Source organism: Nerophis lumbriciformis, linkage group LG36 (assembly GCF_033978685.3).
Source record: "Nerophis lumbriciformis linkage group LG36, RoL_Nlum_v2.1, whole genome shotgun sequence".
Classification (NCBI taxonomy): domain Eukaryota; kingdom Metazoa; phylum Chordata; class Actinopteri; order Syngnathiformes; family Syngnathidae; genus Nerophis; species Nerophis lumbriciformis.
In genome coordinates this window covers 22,319,364-22,331,675 of record NC_084583.2, presented here as the reverse complement: position 1 = coordinate 22,331,675, position 12,312 = coordinate 22,319,364, and the positions used below count along the sequence as shown (strand labels likewise).

The following is a 12,312-nucleotide window of genomic DNA, read 5'->3' as shown; positions in this document are numbered from 1 at the left end:
GTTTCTGGCACTGCTCAGGTGTTATGAGAGCCCAGGTTGCTCTGATAGTGGCCTTCAACTCTTCTGCGTTTTTGGGTCTGGCATTCTGCATCTTCCTTTTCACAATACCCCACAGATTTTCTATGGGGCTAAGGTCAGGGGAGTTGGCGGGCCAATTTAGAAGAGAAATACCATGGTCCGTAAACCAGGCACGGGTAGATTTTGCGCTGTGTGCAGGCGCCAAGTCCTGTTGGAACTTGAAATCTCCATCTCCATAGAGCAGGTCAGCAGCAGGAAGCATGAAGTGCTCTAAAACTTGCTGGTAGACGGCTGCGTTGACCCTGGATCTCAGGAAACAGAGTGGACCGACACCAGCAGATGACATGGCACCCCAAATCATCACTGATGGTGGAAACTTTACACTAGACTTCAGGCAACGTGGATCCTGTGCCTCTCCTGTCTTCCTCCAGACTCTGGGACCTCGATTTCCAAAGGAAATGCAAAATTTGCTTTCGTCAGAAAACATGACTTTGGACCACTCAGCAGCAGTCCAGCTGGTGTCGGTCCACTCTGTTTCCTGAGATCCAGGGTCAACGCAGCCGTCTACCAGCAAGTTTTAGAGCACTTCATGCTTCCTGCTGCTGACCTGCTCTATGGAGATGGAGATTTCAAGTTCCAACAGGACTTGGCGCCTACACACAGCGCAAAATCTACCCGTGCCTGGTTTACGGACCATGGTATTTCTGTTCTAAATTGGCCCGCCAACTCCCCTGACCTTAGCCTTATAGAAAATCTGTGGGGTATTGTGAAAAGGAAGATGCAGAATGCCAGACCCAAAAACGCAGAAGAGTTGAAGGCCACTATCAGAGCAACCTGGGCTCTCATAACACCTGAGCAGTGCCAGAAACTCATCGACTCCATGCCACGCCGCATTAACGCAGTAATTGAGGCAAAAGGAGCTCCAACCAAGTATTGAGTATTGTACATGCTCATATTTTTCATTTTCATACTTTTCAGTTGGCCAACATTTCTAAAAATCCCTTTTTTGTATTAGCCTTAAGTAATATTCTAATTTTGTGACACACGGAATTTTGGATTTTCATTTGTTGCCACTTCAAATCATCAAAATTAAATGAAATAAACATTTGAATGCATCAGTCTGTGTGCAATGAATAAATATAATGTACAAGTTACACCTTTTGAATGCAATTACTGAAATAAATCAAGTTTTTCAAAATATTCTAATTTACTGGCTTTTACCTGTATATTGATATATAATGTAGGAAGCACAATATTAATAACAGAAAGAAACAACCCTTTTGTGTGAATGAGTGTGAAAGGAGGGAGGTTTTTTGGATTGGTGCACTAATTGTAAGTGTATCTTGGGTTTTTTATGTTGATTTAATAAAAAAAATTTTTTTTTTTTTTTTTTTTTTAATTCTTGTGCGGCCCAGTACCAATCGATCCACGGACCGGTACCGGCCCGCGACCCGGTGGTTGGGGACCACTGGGTTACACCACAGTTTTTCTCACACGAACCTCACATACTGGCTCGTTCGCCTCCTTCTTTCCTCCTCCAAATGAATGGTGTCTTATTATCACACCACTGGAGTGCAACTCCAGCCTGCTCACACTGTAACACCCTTGAGCAATCCTCAAATATCTTGCAGTATGAATAGCTACAACAGAACAGTACTCTCACTTCAGCCTTCTTGAAACTTACATTTGCTGTCAGGATGCTGAGAGGCGGGCAGAAACAAGGATCCTTTGTGGACAATGACGCCAAAAGATGGAGGATAATGTGCAGGAGCTGCCGTCCAGATTCTTACAATAGTGAGCAGAGTACACTGCACGGGCTTACCCGGGCTGAAGCCCAGGGGCCCCCAACCAATCAGAGACTCCAATTTTGACGGTGGTGTTCATGGCTGTCAATCAATTCTTCAAGTAGCGATTGTGTACTCTCGCTGCGTCGTTTTTTATATACTGCTAAGGGGTTAGGTTGCCGGTGTAAAAGGCAGGCATCCTAACTACTGAGCTAAAAGCACAGGCAATCTCCCGTACTGCCAGCACCATTCTTGAAACTGACTGGCCGTCGCAAAGGAGATATATTCATTAACAAAATGATTTTTTTTTTTAAATGGATAATATTTTTGGATTGTTGCTGTTTTGTTGAGTAAAATCATTTCTCAATTCAACACCATCAATTTGATCAATATTGCAGAAGCCTCACACTAAGGAGTTTGTACAGAAAGGTGAGCTGTGATAAGAGTCATTAATCCACTGCTGTATTGAAAATGACACTTGGAGTGCAGTGAGAGTGGCAAGTTTTGTGTTCCATTGTACATTTCCAAGTGTGCAGGTATATGCTATTATTTGTACTAGGGCTGGGCGATGTATGGAATATACCGGATAGATCACGGGTTTGTCTCTGTGTGATATACAAACCCCGTTTCCATATGAGTTGGGAAATTGTGTTAGATGTAAATATAAACGGAATACATCCATCCATCCATCCATCTTCTTCCGCTTATCCGAGGTCGGGTCGCGGGGGCAGCAGCCTAAGCAGGGAAGCCCAGACTTCCCTCTCCCCAGCCACCTCGTCCAGCTCCTCCCGGGGGATCCCGAGGCGTTCCCAGGCCAGCCGGGAGACATAGTCTTCCCAACGTGTCCTGGGTCTTCCTCGTGGCCTCCTACCGGTCGGACATGCCCTAAACACCTCCTTAGGGAGGCGCTCGGGTGGCATCCTGACCAGATGCCCGAACCACCTCATCTGGCTCCTCTCGATGCGGAGGAGCAGCGGCTTTACTTTGAGCTCCCCCCGGATGGCAGAGCTTCTCACCCTATCTCTAAGGGAGAGCCCCGCCACCCGGCGGAGGAAACTCATTTCGGCCGCTTGTACCCGTGATCTTGTCCTTTCGGTCATAACCCAAAGCTCATGACCATAGGTGAGGATGGGAACGTAGATCGACCGGTAAATTGAGAGCTTTGCCTTCCGGCTCAGCTCCTTCTTCACCACAACGGATCGATACAGCGTCCGCATTACTGAAGACGCCGCACCGATCCGCCTGTCGATCTCACGATCCACTCTTCCCTCACTCGTGAACAAGACTCCGAGGTACTTGAACTCCTCCACTTGGGGCAAGATCTCCTCCCCAACCCGGAGATGGCACTCCACCCTTTTCCGGGCGAGAACCATGGACTCGGACTTGGAGGTGCTGATTCTCATCCCAGTCGCTTCACACTCAGCTGCGAACCGATCCAGTGAGAGCTGAAGATCCTGGCCAGATGAAGCCATCAGGACCAAATCATCTGCAAAAAGCAGAGACCTAATCCTGCAGCCACCAAACCGGATCCCCTCAACGCCTTGACTGCGCCTAGAAATTCTGTCCATAAAAGGATTTGCAAACGGAATACAATGATTTGCAAATCCCTTTCAAGCCATATTCAGTTGAATATGCTACAAAGACAACATATTTGATGTTCAAACTCATAAACATTTTTTTTTTTTTGCAAATAATCATTAACTTTAGAATTTGATGGCAGCAACACGTGACAAAGAAGTTGGGAAAGGTGGCAATAAATACTGATAAAGTTGAGGAATGCTCATCAAACACTTATTTGGAACATCCCACAGGTGAGCAGGCAAATTGGGAACAGGTGGGTGCCATGATTGGGTATGAAAGTAGATTGAAATGCTCAGTCATTCACAAACAAGGATGGGGGCGAGGGTCACCACTTTGTCAACAAATGTATGATCAAATTGTTGAACAGTTTAAGAAAAACCTTTCTCAACCAGCTATTGCAAGGAATTTAGGGATTTCACCATCTACGCTCCGTAATATCATCAAAGGGTTCAGAGAATCTGGAGAAATCACTGCACGTAAGCAGCTAAGCCCGTGACCTTCCATCCCTCAGGCTGTACTGCATCAACAAGCGACATCAGTGTGTAAAGGATATCACCACATGGGCTCAGGAACACTTCAGCTGGGCCTGAGCTCATCTAAGATGGACTGATACAAAGTGGAAAAGTGTTCTGTGGTCTGACGAGTCCACGTTTCAAATTGTTTTTGGAAACTGTGGACGTCGTGTCCTCCGGACCAAAGAGGAAAAGAACCATCCGGATTATTATAGGCGCAAAGCGCAAAAGGCAGCATGTGTGATGGTATGGGGGTGTATTAGTGCCCAAGACATGGGTAACTTACACATCTGTGAAGGCACCATTAATGCTGAAAGGTACATACAGGTTTTGGAGCAACATATGTTGCCATCCAAGCAATGTTACCATGGACGCCCCTGCTTATTTCAGCAAGACAATGCCAAGCCAGGTGTTACAACAACGTGGCTTCATAGTAAAAGAGTGCGGGTACTAGACTGGCCTGCCTGTAGTCCAGACCTGTCTCCCATTGAAAATGTGTGGCGCATTATGAAGCCTAAAATAGCACAAGGGAGACCCCCGGACTGTTGAACAACTTAAGCTGTACATCAAGCAAGAATGGGAAAGAATTCCACCTGAGAAGCTTCAAAAATGTGTCTCCTCAGTTCCCAAACCTTTACTGAGTGTTGTTAAAAGGAAAGGCCATGTAACACAGTGGTGAACATGCCTTTTCCCAACTACTTTGGCACATGTTGCAGCCATGAAATTCTAAGTTAATTATTATTTACAAAAAAAAAAAAAAGTTTATGAGTTTGAACATCAAATATGTTGTCTTTGTAGCATATTCAATTGAATATGGCTTGAAAAGGATTCGCAAATCATTGTATTCCACTTATATTTACATCTAACACAATTTCCCAACTCGGCGACAGCACACTGAGGGAACATCTTTACGACCTCCTCCGTCAGTGCTGGGAGGAAAGAGCAGTACCTCAGGACATGAGAGACGCCAACATCGTTACCCTGTACAAGAACAAGGGCGATAGAAGCGATTGTAACAACTACAGAGGAGTATCTCTCCTCAGCATTGTAGGAAAAGTCTTCGCACGCGTCCTCCTGAACAGACTGCAGAAGCTTGCTGATAGAGTATACCCAGAGTCACAGTGCGGGTTCCGCTCGGAAAGATCAACCATTGACATGGTCTTCACCATCAGGCAACTGCAAGAAAAGTGCAGAGAGCAGCACAAGCCTCTCTTTCTGGCCTTCATAGACCTGACCAAAGCATTCCACCTTGTCAGCAGGGATGGGCTCTTCACAGTCCTAGCGCAGATTGGCTGCCCACCGAGACTCCTGAGCATGATCAAGTCGTTCCATGACGGCATGAAAGGCACAGTTCAATATGACGGCTCGACGTCAGAGGCCTTCGACATCCGCAGTGGCGTCAAGCAGGGCTGTGTCCTCGCTCCCACTCTCTTCGGCATCTTCTTTGCCGTTCTGCTGAAGCACGCCTTCGGATCGTCGACCGAGGGTGTTTACCTCCACACTCGGTCGGACGGCCGACTGTTCAACCTGGCTGGCCTAAAAGCAAAGAGCAAGGTCCGGGAGGTAACCATCAGAGAACATGCTGTTTGCAGATGACGCTGCTCTGGCCACCCTCACAGAAGAAGAGCTACAGAGCCTGATGGACCGCTTTGCAAAGGCATGCGACGAGTTCAGCCTGACTATCAGTCTGAAGAAGACAAATGTGATGGCCCAAGATGCTGAACCACCCTGTATCACCATCAACGACTATCAACTAGAGGTCGTCAGCCAGTTCACATACCTTGGCTCCACAATCACTGACAACCTCTCACTGGAAGCAGAGATCAACAAGAGGAATGGCAAGGCATCCACAACCTTGGCCAGGTGGTCGCAAAGAGTATGGAACAACAGCATGCTGACAATAAACACCAAGGTGCCTGCGTGCTAAGCACTCTCTTGTACGCCAGCGAATCCTGGACTCTGTACTCCTCGCAGGAGAAGAGGCTAAGTGCTTTTCACATGTGCTGCCTCCGTCGCATACTTGGGACTATATGGAGCGATCGTGTGACAAACAATGAGGTGCTGATGCAAGCCAAGATTCGCAGCATGGTCACTCTCCTCCGTAAGCGTCGCCTTCGATGGCTGGGCCATGTGCGTCGAATGGACGATGGCCGGATCCCCAAAGACATCCTCTACGCAGAGCTTGCCTCTGGCAAGAGGACAACGGGACGGCCACATCTCCGCTTCTAGGATGTCTGCAAGCGTGACCTGAAAGCGCTCGACATGGACCTGAACACCTGGGAAGAGCTTGCTCAGGACAGATCCAGCTGGAGACACCCCGTGAACACTGGACTGAACACTGGCGAAGCAAAACTCCGCCAGCTTGCAGATGAGAAGCGAGCTCAGAGAAAGAGCAAGCAACTACATCCTGTAGCTGATTCAACCTACAAATGCACCAAGTGCAACAGAGACTGTCACTCCCGTGTGGGTCTCTGAAAGCCACAGCAGACGCTGCATCACCAACTAAATCATATCCAAGGGGCGCCAATCCATTGTCTTCCGAGACTTACGGATGCCAACAACAACTATGGAAACGGGGTTTGTAGAAAATGACTATTTGGTGATATTGGAGTATACGTTCTCACGCAGTTGCTTTTAGCTGCGGGCATTACACTGCAGGCGTTTCTCACTCTTTCTTGTCTCTCCTTCTCACAGAGACATAAAACAAGCGCACCTTCTTACATAAAGCCCTCCACAGCACAGAGTCAGCGCTTCTAAAAGTTTTTTACGATATCCTCCTGTCCACTGATTCTGGTAAATATGTTGTCCTGGTGCTTTTAGATCTGTCTGCTGCGTTCGACACCGTCGACCACGCCACCTTAATCACTCGTCTTGAGAACTGTGTGGGCATTAAGGGCGTCGCCCTCAACTGGTTCCGGTCGTACCTAACCGACAGGAGTTTTTGTGTAAAAGTAGACAGTTTTATGTCGTCCACAGCTCCTTTACCACATGGGGTCCCCCAGGGCTCAATCCTTGCCCCAATTTTATTTGCGCTTTACCTTCTCCCCCTTGGTTCTATTTTTAGGAAGTACAGTATTGCATTTCATTTTTATGCCGATGATTGCCAGATGTATTTTCCCATGGCACAAAATAACACGGTTCAACGTCTTATTGACTGCCTGCATGACATCAAAGTCTGGCTTTCAGCTAACTTCCTGAGCCTAAATGAAGATAAAACAGAAGTTATGTTGTTCGGTCCAAGTCGCTCTCCCTCCCCCAACGTTGACCTCGGCACTCTGACCCCGTATCTCAGCGACTCTGTCACAAACCTGGGGGTAAAGTTTGACTCAGAATTTAAATTCGAAAAACAAATCAGCAGCGTCGTTCAAAAAAGCTTTTATCAATTACGCCAAATAGCGAAAGTGAAACCGCTTCTATCAGGACATGATCTTGAGAAATTAATCCACGCTTTTATCTCGACTCGTCTTGATTATTGTAATGCCCTGTATGTTGGCATTAGCCAGGCCTCCCTCGCCCGCCTGCAGCTCGTGCAGAACTCTGCTGCTCGTCTGCTAACACAGACCCGCAGACGTGAGCACATCACCCCTATTTTAGCGTCCCTTCACTGGCTCCCTGTGCGTTACCGAATACATTTTAAACTCCTTTTATTTGTTTTTAAATGTCTAAACAACCTCGCGCCAACCTATCTCTCCGACCTCCTTCAGCCTTACTGCCCCACCCGATCCTTAAGATCAGCCGATCAGCTGCTGTTGACGGTCCCTGACACAAGGCTGAAGCTTAGAGGTGACAGAGCTTTCGCCGTTGCTGCTCCCAAGCTCTGGAACGACCTACCCCTGAGTGTTAGACAAGCCTCCTCTCTTCCTGTTTTTAAATCTCTCTTAAAAACATACTTTTATTCCATGGCTTTTAACACTGAGTGATATCCATCCTGCAATGGCGCCCCATAATACACCTGCTGTGATCCTGTTTTTATGTTTTTATGTTTTTATTAATTCTATTTTAATTATTTATTTTTTATCGTGTTCTGTTTGTGTTGTGTTGTGTTTGCTCGGTACTCGTTTTATCTTTTAACCTGCTCATTGTACAGCACTTTGGCTACCCTTGTGGTAAATTTTAAATGTGCTCTATAAATAAAGTTGATTTGATTTGATTTGATTTGATACGTCACATACTGTCACGCGTGCAACGTCATACGCTCTTCTGGAGCAGAGAGGTAGCAGCATGGGTAACGTTAGCTGTGGTGTTAGCAGAGTGGTGCGAGTGGTAATACGAGAGAAAGAAGGTGCGAATCTGGTAACAAATGGAGGAAGAATTAATTCCCACGAAAAACAGCACGGGGTCCATCGTCTGGCGGTGGTTTGGCTTCAAGCTGGAATATGTTGAACAATTATGCGGCAAAAGCGTTGCTACAAAAAGTAGCATTACTGCTAATTTGTAGCATCATTTGAAAAGTCACCCGCTAGAGAACGAAGAGTGCTTGAAACTCCGCATGTCAACATCTCCGTTCGGTGCCACACCCACAATATGCCCAAGCAACCATTTCCACATCAACACCGTATGAAAGAAATACCGTATTTTCCGCACTATTAGCCGCACCTAAAAACCACAAATTTACTCAAAAGCTGACAGTGCGGCTTATAACCCGGTGCGCTTTATATATGGATTAATATTAAGATTCATTTTCATAAAGTTTCGGTCTCGCAACTACGGTAAACAGCCGCCATCTTTTTTCCCCGTAGAAGAGGAAGTGCTTCTTCTTCTACGCAAGCAACCGCCATGGTAAGCACCCGCCCCCATAGAACAGGAAGCGCTTCTTCTTCTACTGTAAGCAACCACCCGCCCGCGTACAAGAAGAAGCAGCGCGCGGATATTACGTTTCATTTCCTTTGTGTGTTTACATCTGTAAAGACCACAAAATGGCTCCTACTAAGCGACAGGTTCCCAGTTCATGAAAAGACGCAATCTCTCCATCCGCACACGGACTACTATTTCACAGCAACTGCCTAAAGACTTTCAAGAAAAGCTGGCTACTTTCCGTGCATATTGTAAAAACAAGATAGCTGAAAAAAAGATCCGGCCAGAGAACATTATCAACATGGACGAGGTTCCACTGACTTTTGATATTCCTGTGAACCGCACTGTGGATACAACGGGAGCACGTACGGTGAATATTCGCACCACAGGGAATGAGAAGTCATCCTTCACTGTGGTTCTAGCTTGCCATGCTAATGGCCAGAAACTTCCACCCATGGTGATATTCAAAAGGAAGACCTTGCCAAAAGAGACCTTTCCAGCCGGCGTCATCATAAAAGCTAACTCGAAGGGATGGATGGATGAAGAAAAGATGAGCGAGTGGTTAAGGGAAGTTTACGCGAAGAGGCCGGGTGGCTTTTTTCACGCAGCTCCGTCCATGTTGATATACGACTCCATGCGCGCCCACATCACGCTGGTTTTTAATATATTATTAAAGTTTGACTGACCTATCTGACTGTTTTTTTGACATTCCTTTAGCGCAGTTAGATGCGGCTTACAACACGGGGCGGCTTATAGGTGGACAAAGTTTTGAAATATGCCGTTCATTGAAGGCGCGGCTTATAACCCAGGGCGCCTTATGGTGCGGAAAATACGGTAGTCAACAACAGAAGGAGATAACGTCCGCAGGAACCTACCACATAGTGAAGGACATACACTATTTGATTTCCTATTATGCAGCTCATTTTAATTTGACACTTATTGAAATATCTTGTGTGACATCATGCACAAAAGTGCACTTTATTTGTTTTCAACTATTGTAGTGGCGTTCTGTACAAGAAGTGCACTTTAATTTAGTGTTGTTTTGATTTAGTGACATCATGCACAAAAGTGCACTAATAGCTTGTTTTAAAATGTCTCTGACAATCTTGCACTTTCTGTTTTGAAATGACAGGGAGCAGTGAGCAGCAGTGGTGGCCGCGCCCGGTAATCATTTTTGGTGATTCAACCCCCAATTCCAAGCTTTGATGCTGAGTGCCAAGCAGGGAGGTAATGGCTCCCATTTTTATAGTCTTTGGTATGACTCGGCCGGGGTTTGAACTCACAACCTACCAGTGTTGGGACTAACGCGTTACTTTGTAACGCCGTTACTATCGGCGGTAACTAGTAATCTAACGCGTTATTTTTTTATATTCAGTAACTCCGTTACCGTTACTACATGATGCGTTACTGCGTTATTTTGCGTTATTTTTTATGTAGTATCGGCTAGAAACTGAGAAGATCTGAGTGTTGCAGCGCTGCTGAAGAGGCGACAAAAAAGAGGCGCGCCGCGCGCTGTCTGTGTGTACGTGTGTGTGTGTGTGTGTGTGAGTGTGTGTGTGTGTGTGGGAGGGGGCGTGTCTGTGTCTACTATCAAGACGTCATGGCGAACCCCGAAGCCGAGTTTCTTAAAATGGAGATATTTTCAGTACGTTTCTTTTATCGACCACAAAGAAAAGAACATTTTTGTTGAATGTAAGTTTCAAATATGCTGAAACAGCGACAAAAACAACATGCTTCGACGAAGCTAGTAAAGAGACACACACTTCACCTCCACCTCCAACAGCGGCTGGATTTTAATGAGGCACTGCACACTGAAGGTACACACACTCTGTCAATTCTCTTATATACTCTTTCATTTTAGACTTTTAGAGTGTTTGATTATCACGACTTCCGGACAGCTTCGAAGCGATTCTGGACCACCATCCGCCGCCTCAGGAAGGGGAAGCAGTGCACTACCAACACCGTGTATGGTGCGGATGGTGTTCTGCTGACCTCGACTGCGGAAGTTGTGGATCGGTGGAGGGAATACTTCGAAGACCTCCTCAATCCCACCAACACGTCTTCCTATGAGGAAGCAGTGCCTGGGGAATCTGTGGTGGGCTCTCCTATTTCTGGGGCTGAGGTTGCTGAGGTAGTTAAAAAGCTCCTCGGTGGCAAGGCCCCGGGGGTGGATGAGATCCGCCCAGAGTTCCTTAAGGCTCTGGATGCTGTAGGGCTGTCTTGGTTGACAAGACTCTGCAGCATCGCGTGGACATCGGGGGCAGTACCTCTGGATTGGCAGACCGGGGTGGTGGTTCCTCTCTTTAAGAAGGGGAACCGGAGGGTGTGTTCTAACTATCGTGGGATCACACTCCTCAGCCTTCCCGGTAAGGTCTATTCAGGTGTACTGGAGAGGAGGCTACGCCGGATAGTCGAACCTCGGATTCAGGAGGAACAGTGTGGTTTTCGTCCTGGTCGTGGAACTGTGGACCAGCTCTATACTCTCGGCAGGGTCCTTGAGGGTGCATGGGAGTTTGCCCAACCAGTCTACATGTGCTTTGTGGACTTGGAGAAGGCATTCGACCGTGTCCCTCGGGAAGTCCTGTGGGGAGTGCTTAGAGAGTATGGGGTTTCGGACTGTCTGATTGTGGCGGTCCGCTCCCTGTATGATCAGTGTCAGAGCTTGGTTCGCATTGCCGGCAGTAAGTCGGACACGTTTCCGGTGAGGGTTGGACTCCGCCAAGGCTGCCCTTTGTCACCAATTCTGTTCATAACTTTTATGGACAGAATTTCTAGGCGCAGTCAAGGCGTTGAGGGGATCCGGTTTGGTGGCTGCAGGATTAGGTCTCTGCTATTTGCAGATGATTTGGTCCTGATGGCTTCATCTGGCCAGGATCTTCAGCTCTCACTGGATCGGTTCGCAGCTGAGTGTGAAGCGACTGGGATGAGAATCAGCACCTCCAAGTCCGAGTCCATGGTTCTCGCCCGGAAAAGGGTGGAGTGCCATCTCCGGGTTGGGGAGGAGATCTTGCCCCAAGTGGAGGAGTTCAAGTTCCTCGGAGTCTTGTTCACGAGTGAGGGAAGAGTGGATCGTGAGATGGACAGGCGGATCGGTGCGGCGTCTTCAGTAATGCGGACGCTGTATCGATCCGTTGTGGTGAAGAAGGAGCTGAGCCGGAAGGCAAAGCTCTCAATTTACCGGTCGATCTACGTTCCCATCCTCACCTATGGTCATGAGCTTTGGGTTATGACCGAAAGAACAAGATCACGGGTACAAGCGGCCGAAATGAGTTTCCTCCGCCGGGTGGCGGGGCTCTCCCTTAGAGATAGGGTGAGAAGCTCTGTCATCCGGGGGGAGCTCAAAGTAAAGCCGCTGCTCCTCCACATGGAGAGGAGCCAGATGAGGTGGTTCGGGCATCTGGTCAGGATGCCACCCGAGCGCCTCCCTAAGGTGGTGTTTAGGGCATGACCGACCGGTAGGAGGCCACGAGGAAGACCCAGGACACGTTGGGAAGACTATGTCTCCCGGCTGGCCTGGGAACGCCTCGGGATCCCCCGGGAGGAGCTGGACTAAGTGGCTGGGGAGAGGGAAGTCTGGGCTTCCCTGCTTAGTCTGCTGCCCCCGCGACCCGACCTCGGATAAG

The 12,312-nt window shown here is 47.7% G+C and overlaps 1 protein-coding gene across 4 annotated transcripts in view; it reads right to left on the bottom strand.

Annotated features, from left to right (window-relative positions):
- Positions 1-12,312, bottom strand: part of frmpd1b (FERM and PDZ domain containing 1b) — a 155,236-nt gene that overhangs the window by 37,290 nt on the left and 105,634 nt on the right. The window lies entirely within an intron of this gene.